Raw genomic sequence first — 9212 nt, 5'->3', positions numbered from 1 at the left:
TTCCTCTCTTCTTAAGGCTCTTCCAAATATCCCAGGTTTCTGAGCATCTAGGTAATAGCCTTACGTGTTTGTGCTACTGGGAACCCTATAAACAAAATACCAGGGTAATTTTTCCAAGGGGTTTCATTGATTCCAAAAATTCAACCTTAGTAACTCAAAGGTGTCTGGTCATATCTGAGTTTGTGCATATCTTCCCCCAATACGACATTCCAGTCAAAGACTTGGTGGTATGATCAATGTTTCCTGTTACAAGGGAAATAGATTCTTACTGAGCTTCTGCAAATAACTATCATTGCCATGAAATTATGAATACTCACTGAGAGTTTCTAAATTATAGAGAAATCAGGTAGGGAGAAAAAGATAAATGTTTGTTTACAAAGGGATATTTTCCCACATTTTTGTCAGTCATAGATTATAGAAGTCTTATTCTATAGCTATAGTAACCAAGTAAACCTTTGTGGTATTGGTTGAGAGATGGATATATGGACCAAGGGACAGAATCTTCTTGTAGAGGATGTTGGATGGCAAGGAAAAGAGGTGAAAAAATGTTCAGCATCACAAATTTTAGGGAAATGCAAATTCAGACCACAGTAAGGAATCACTGCACCTATTTAACCAGCTAAGAAAATAGTGACAATACAAAGTGCTGGCAAAGACGTGGGGAAACTAGACCTTTCAAAAGTTGCTGGGAGGAATTCAAAAGTGTATAGCCACTCTGTAAATAGATGGGCTGTTTTATACATGAAATGTTGCCTTTTTAACTAAACTAAAAGCAACCTACAGAACGAGAGAAGATATTTGCAAATGACCTACATGCTAAAGGTGAGGTATCCAAAATATATAAACACTTTCAAAACTCAACACCCGAAACCAAAAAATCCAATTAAAAATGGGCAGAAGACATGAACAGACATTTTTCCAAAGAAAGACATACACATACCAACTGACACATGAAAAGATGCTCAACATCACTCATCATCGGGGTAATACAAATGAAATATCACTGCACACCGTCAGAATGGCTAAAATCAACAACCGAAGAAACATCAGGTATTGGAAAGGAAATGGAAACACGGGAACCCTCTTGCACTTTGGTGGGAATGAAAACTGTGCAGTCACTCTGAAAAGCATTTTGAGGTCCTTCAAAAAGTTAAAACTAGAACTACCCTACAATCCAGCCATTTCACGACTAGGTATTTATCCAAAGGATGCAAAAATACTAATTCAAAGGAATATATGCACCCCTATGTAAGCAGCGTTATCTACATAGCCAAATTATGAAAATAGCCTGAATGTCCATAGGCTGAAGAATGGATAAAGAAGATGTAGCATATGTATACAGTGAAACATTCCACACCATAATAAAGAATGAAATCTTGTCATTTGCAATGATGTGGATGCAGCTAAAAATATTAAGTCAGTCAGAGAAAAACAAATACCATATGATTTTACTCATATGTGGAATTTAAGAAGGAAAACATACAGGCATAGGGACCAAAAGACAGAGGCAAACCAAGAAACAGACTGATAACTATAGGGAACAAACTGATGGTTAGCAGAGGGGAGGTGGGCAGGGGGATGGGCGAAACTGGTGATGGGGATTAAAGGAGTGCACTTGTGATGAGCCTGGGGTGTTGTAATGAAGTGTTGAACCACTATATTGTACACCTGAAACTAATATCAAACTGTATGTTAACTAGCTGGAATTTAAATAAAAACTTGGGGAAAAGTAAAAAGCCAAACCAAACAAAAATGAAAAAACTGAAATGTGTACTTACCACATGATCCAGAGACTGTAGTCATAGGCATTTATTTCAAAAAAGTGAATATTTACATTTATACAAAGCCCAAAAACTTCTACATAAATATTTACAGTAACTTTTCTTGTAATAGTTGAAAAGTACAAACAGCTATATTTTGCTCAATAGGTCCTGATTAAACAAATGGTAGTATATCCATCCCATGAAATAGCAGTAAAAAAACCAAACCACCGATGGATGCAAAAACTTGGATGGACCCCAAAAGCAACATGCTGGGTACAAAATGCTTCTGTTTGGTACTTTCTTATATTTTCTAACTCTTTGCTGAAGTTCTTTGTGTGCTTATTCTTCATCTAGTTTGGTGAGCACCTTTATTACCAGTGTTTGAAACTTTGATAAGGTAAAAATCTCCATTTCATTAAGGAATTTTCTGCTGTTTTATCTTGTTCTTTCCTTGGGAACATATTCTGTTTCTTCATTTTGCCTGGCTGTCTGTGTTGGTTTCTATGCATCAGATAAAACAGGCACTTCACCCAGGGTTGCAGAAGTGGCCCCTTGTAGATACACCTTCTCATTCACACCTGCACTAGCATTTGATGGTCTCTCAAACTTTGGTGACTGTCCAAAGCAGCCTATTGTATTTTAGTGGTTCCCAGTATTTGAGGGTATGGCAAGCCCTGTGGATGTCCCAGAGGGAGGGTGTCAATTGGCACCTAGATTCAGGCTGATTGGAAGCCAGATAGGCAGCAGGTTTTAAAGTGTACAAATACATACAGTGCTGGGGGACAACAAATGTCAGTGCTGCTGGCCACTAGCTGTGTCCCCTGGGTGACAGTCCCAAAAGTCATGCCAGTTGAGTGTACTAGTTCCTTTCTGGACAGAAGCAGGAGTACCTGGAGCAAGGCAGAGGGAGAGGGAAAAGATGTCACCCACCGGCCTCTGTCCCCTGAGTGCACCTCCACGGGCCCCTAGATGTCAGCCAAACATGTTTCCCAGACCAAAGTTCCAAGACAAACAAATGGCCCCTTTCATAGAAAGACTGTGGGTGGGTTTCAGCCTGCTCTCTGCATAGTGCCCTGGGGATGTTAGTCTGCCAAGAATGTTCTCTCCAATAGTTACAGTCCAGAAATGCAAGGCCCCTGGCCACAAAGAGCCAGATGATCAAGGAGTGTCCCCTGGGCAGATAAGATGGACTCCTTGATCAGTTGCCTCTTGCTGTGCCCTGACCGTGGTAGCTGGCTAAGAACTCTTTCTCCATTGGTTACAGTCCTGTAGGACCCATGAGCAGAAGTCCCACTGGCTACCAGAGTGGAGCAAGATAGGGGTGGACCCTGGCAGCAGCTGCAAACACTAGGGAAGCAGACAAAAGCAATAAACTCCTTTCTGGGAGATCCTGGTGAGCTGGAACTTTCTCCGATGAGTATTAGTTACGTACGCTGGGAAGTGTGATTTGGTGTGAGTACTTCCCTAGTTTTATAAAATAAAGTCAATCTGTTCTAAGCTCTGGAAGACCTGATAGCTGGTACGGTATAAGAATTATCTCTATTTTGAAAAACAAGAAAAAGAAAATTGATATGAGTCTGATACATTTCCTAGAGGTATTTTAAATGGAAAAAATGTAATTCGTGTTTGTATCTCTATTCTATTTCTGTCATTTTCTTGTATTAATTTAGGCAGTTTTTATTTCCCCACAAAATCATTCATATTACTTGAAATTGTTTGGTGTGATATTTTACCTCATATTCTCCTAAATTCTTTAAAATCTCCCTGTATCTGTCATATCACTTCTTGAGCACACAATTTTATATGATCTTAAGTGTTTTATTTCGCAATGGATTTGTTTTCATTATAACTTTAATATTCGAATCTCCCTAATTCATTGAGTTGGCTTTATTGTCTTTTTTTAAACTTTGAGGTGAATAATGAGTTCTTTGTTTTCACCTTCAGTTTTAAAAAGTTACATTACAGCTTTGGTGAATAAAGAAAAACATTGAAATGTAAAATACAATTATATGTAAGACTGTTCATTTAATTATTTGCTAAATCTCTAACCAGTCAAATTTCAGGAAATATTGTCTTCTATGTAGATGTTATTCACCCTTGGTACAGTTTAAAATCATGTTTGAAGAACATGTAAGAAATTCTCTTTTAGAACGTATTAAGGTTTTTATTGTGGTTTATATATGTTTCATATTGTATTTTATGAGAACTTGGGGACCAATTTGTTTCTCTGCCCATAGAAAACATGTCATATATACTATACTACTCTACATAATAATTTCCATTTAAATTATTTGCAATCATTCTATTCTTTTTTTCTTTTTAATGTTTACTTATTTTTGAGAGCGAGAGAGACAGAGCATGAGCAGGGGAGGGGCAGGGAGAGGAGGAGACACAGAATCCGAGGAAGGCTCCAGGCTCTGAGCTATATCTCAGAGCCTGACGTGGGGCTGGACCCACCAGCTGTGAGACCATGATCAGACCACAGTCGGATGCTTAACCCAGTGAGCCACCCAGGAGCCTGTATGATCATGCTACTCTTTAAAACTTTGTTTTTCCTGTTCTTTTGACTTATCATAGAGGTGTACGATTTTTCAAAAAGAAAATATTAACATTTGACCTAACATCCGTTTGTGGCAGAAACCTGTGAACATAAGGAAAATTTCAGTGAAGAATTAAAAGTCAGCCATAATCCATGATCCAAGTGTTTCCAAGTATCTGAGGGTTTTTAATATGTATTTTGGCAAAGTTTTGTCTAAACCATTAATTTTCATGGCTACTACAACATTTTTAAACAATATTATTATAGCAACATTGTACATTTTAAGATACATTATCATTTTTGTCACATTTCCTGTTTGGGTAAAATTGATTTTTTATTGCTTTTGTATTCCTTTACTTTATGTTTTATGTGTCATTCCTATTTTCTCTTTTTTAAAATAAGAGAATATCATTGTATCACATTATAGAGCATATGTGACTTAATTTTTTAAATTTTGTTAATGTTTATTTATTTCGAGAGAGAGACAGAGAGACAGAGAGTCAGAGCATGAGCCAGGGAGGGTCAGACAGAGAGGGAGACACAGAATCTGAAGCAGGCTCCAGGCTCTGAGCTGTCAGCACAGAGCCTAACATGGGGCTTGAACTCAGGAACCACGAGATCATGACCTGAGCCAAAGTTGGATGCCCAACCAACTGAGCCACCCAGGTGCTCTTATGTGACTTAATTTTTTAAATCCATTGTGCTTTCTCATCTTTTTAAGTTTGGAGAGTTCTACCATGTGTATTTTATGTCATACACAATATCTCTGATGTTTTTTATTCTTTACTTCTAATTTCTTAATGAATTTCTCCCTTTTTGACCTAAAATGAAATTGAATTGATTTTACCCACTATGATAATAGACTATACAGTTTAATTCTATGGCTGTGAAGTTTTCAAGTCATAAATATAACACTGAACATATTACTCACCTGAAGGAAAACTACAAACATATACACCACTTTTAGATATTTAAAATTGTCAACAAGGTTCATGTACTGTATCAATTAGGAATGTGACTCACCTAAGAAGATAAACTCTGACATTGAGCCAATCATAATTATGTGTATATATATATAGTTTATTTATTTACCTTGAAACAGAGAGAGACAGATAGAGACAGAGTGAGACAGAGAGCACTGTTGGTGGGAATGCAAACTGCGGCAGCCGCTCTGGAAAACAGTGTGGAGGTTCCTCAAACAATTAAAATAGACTTACCCTATGACCCAGGAATAGTACTGCTAGGAATTTACTCAAGGGATACAGGAGTGCTGATGCATAGGGGCACTTGTACCTCTATGTTTATAGCAGCGCTTTCAACAATAGCCAAATTATGGAAAGAGCCTAAATGTCCATCAACTGATGAATGGATAAAGAAATGGTGGTTTATTACACAATGGAATACTACTTGGCAATTGGAAAGAATGAAATATGGCCTTTTGTAGCAACGTGGATGGAACTGGAGAGTGTTATGCTAAGGGAAATAAGCCATACAGAGAAAGACTAATTAGGTAGTTTAAAGGGTCCTCATGTGGCCATTTAAAATCATCCTCAGTAAAATCCTCTTAAAATCTTTCTTCTGACTTCCTTCACTAAGGACTTCTACTTTCAACTTGAGGAGCATTCAGTCCCCTGGAGCATTTACCAAAGTGTAATTTCTCTCAAAACCCTTTGTTTGAATGCTCCTTCAGTCTTCACCACCACCAAGACAGAAAGCACTCACTCTTGTTGCAAAGCCTCAAAAAGGGCTGCAAAAAGCATAACCATGAGTGCCCCTGCCTGTACCAGGTATCTTTCCCCAGCCCAGAAGGAAGGACTTCTATCCGCTACTTACCAGCCTGAAAAGCTGCTCTCCACCCGATCCTTAACCTACAGGCTTCCTTTCCCTGTCCCCAGTCTGCCCCTGGAACTATTCAAACAAAAGCATCCTCCTATGGGAACCAGGGGGCACCTCATCTTCTTGTTACTACAAAGCCTGCCTGCCACAGTCCTGATGATTCACTCTGTTCCTGAATGCAACCTTCGTGTGGCTCTACATGGAATGAAGTGTCCTTCTGTGTCAGGCTGTGAGTATATGTAGTAACTTGCTGTCGATCTCATCTGTCCATATTGAGTGCTATATGTTGAGCTATCACATGCTATTTAGGGAGGGGGACCCCTCTTTCATCAACAGGATGAATGAGAGGTGTTCAGAAGACAGGCACATCAGAAAGGAAGAAATAAAACAATCTTTATGCTCATTTGTTGTGATAGTCTCCATAAAAAATCCCAACAAAGTGTCTTCCCAACATAAAAAAACCTCCGAACTAAGAAGGGAATTCATCAAGGCGACAGGATTCAAGATCAATAGAAAAACTCAGTTGTATCTTTACATACAGCCATGAAGTAAAAAAAACAAAAATTAAAAGTATAACACCATTTACAATCACTCACCAAAAGAAAAGAAAAGAAAAGAACAGGAACACTGAAGTAGAACTCTAGGAGAACATGTACAACTCTTAACAGAAATGCTGAGGAAAGAAATCAAAGATATAATTAAATGAAGAGACTTACCATGTTCATCAGCTGAAAACCGAGCATAGTAAAGATGTCAGTTCTCCTCCCAAATTGATATCCCAGTTTCATGCAATATCCAGATCTCAGCAAAATTTTCATTAGTTGTAGATAGTTATTCTAAAATGTTTATGAAAAAACAATGAAGTTAGGATAGATAAAATGAAATTTGAGGAAAAAGTAAAATTGAATGATCACTAATTGAAGACTTTTCTGTACCTCGAGTGATCAGGGCTAATGGGGGTTGTGCAGGGTCAGGCACAGAGATGAACAGTGTAGAGAACTCAGAAAGAGATCCACACTAACTCATTTTTAAAATGTTTTAATCATTTGTTTTTTAATGTTCATTTGTTTATTTTGAGAGAGAGAGATAACATGAGTAGGGGAGGGGCAGAGAGAGAGAGAGCGAGAGAGAGAGAGAATACCAAGCAGGCCCTGATGTGAGGCTCGAACTCATGAACCCTGAAATCACGATCTGAGCAGAAATCAAGAGTCAGATGCTTAACAGACTGAGTCATCCAGGTGCCCCAACTCATTTTTAACAAAGGTACAATGCAGCTATGAGGAAGATGGATTGTATTTTCAAACAATGGAGTTAAAACACATGGATGTTCATAGACAAAAACAAAACAAACAAAATTGGAGGAAAAGGGGAAAAAAAGGAAAAGGAAAAATTAGATCAAGTCTTAACACTTTTTAAATTTTTCACTCAATGAAATCATGAATTTAAATGTAAAGTGTACAATGTTCACAGGAAAACAGGAGGAAATATTTGGGATAAAATCTTTGAGTTTGGTGGAGAGTTCTTAGACTTGACATCAAAGCACCATCCATAAAGGGAAAATATGGATGAATTTGGCTTTATCAAAATTGAAGACTTCTATTCTATAAGATATCCTATTGAGAGACAGAAAAGGTTAGCTACTGAAAGAAAACATTTCACATCCAAAATGCCACAAAGACCATGTGTCTAGAATCTATTAAGAACTCTCAGGACTCCACAGTAAATAAACATACAGGCAAAGAAACACACACGCGCGCGCACACACACATACACACACACACACACACACACACAACTGCTCTAATTACAAAATGGATGAAAGACATGAGGAGACATTTATCAGAGAGAATATTCATACAGAAAATAAGCTCATTGAATGATGTTCAACATCACTAGCCAGGAGGAAAATGCAAATTAAGAACATGCTGAGATATCATGTACCTACTGAAATAGTTTACATATGAAATAGCGTCAATGCCAAATGATGAGAAGAATGCAGAGAAACTGGAAGTCTCCTGCACTGATGGGGGAAGTGAACGGGTACAACCTCCTCTGGAGGATAGTTAGGCAGTTTCCTAAAAACTACGCATACACATAAAAAGTCCCCACCCAGGAATCACATTTCATGGCTTTATGTCAGAAAATGAAAACTTACATTCACCCAAAACTGTTCACAAATGTTCACAGCAGTTCTATTTGCTATAACCCCAAACTAGAAACCACCAAAAGGCCCTGCGGTAGGTGAACAGTTAAACAAACTGGTGCATCCATACAATGGAACTCTGTCAGCAATGAAAACGAGCAAACTGTGGGAGCACCTGACAATCTGGATGGCTCTCAAGGGCATTGTGCCCGTGAAAAAGGCCAGTCTCAGAAAGTCCTCTACTGAATGATTCCATCCATCTAACATCCTCAAAATGACAAGTTACAGAGACGGGGCACAGATTAGTGGTAGTCAGGTGTGGAGTGATGGGTCTGAAGGGAAGTGGTTGTGAATATAGAGGGCAGCATGAGGGCGATCTCTGTGGTACTGGAATAATTCTGTGCTTGCCGGTGGTGGCGGTCACACAGAAGCACACACGGGATGAAACATAGGCGCATGACTGGACATGCACATTTTACCGATATGGTTCCTGGTTTGAGATTGTATTATAGTTATTTAAGGTATTTAATATGTAATCACTTGGAGAAACTAGGCAAAAGGATACACAGAATCTGTCTATGTTGTCTTTTCAACTTCCTGTGAAACCTTAATTATTTCAAAATAAGAAGTTGTTAAAAGGTGGCCTTCTGGCTAAAATCGAGAACCCTCACAACATCAAGTGCTAGCCAGCCAGGATGTGGTACAGTAAGGAATCTCATTCCTTGTTGATGGTAATGCAAAATGGTACCATTGTTCTGGAAGGAACCATGGTGATTTCTTACAAAGCTAAACATGCTGTTACCTTGCAGTCCTGCAATCACACTCATAGGCATTCGCTCAAAGGATTAAAAACATATATCCACACAAAAACTGGCACAGGAATGATTATAGCAGCTGTGTTCACAGTTGGAAACTTGGAAGCAACCAAAAT

The sequence above is a fragment of the Panthera tigris genome, chromosome B2 (genome assembly GCF_018350195.1).
Source record: "Panthera tigris isolate Pti1 chromosome B2, P.tigris_Pti1_mat1.1, whole genome shotgun sequence".
NCBI classification, from domain to species: domain Eukaryota; kingdom Metazoa; phylum Chordata; class Mammalia; order Carnivora; family Felidae; genus Panthera; species Panthera tigris.
The sequence above is the reverse complement of the archived record's forward strand: the minus strand, read 5'-3'. Positions refer to the sequence as shown.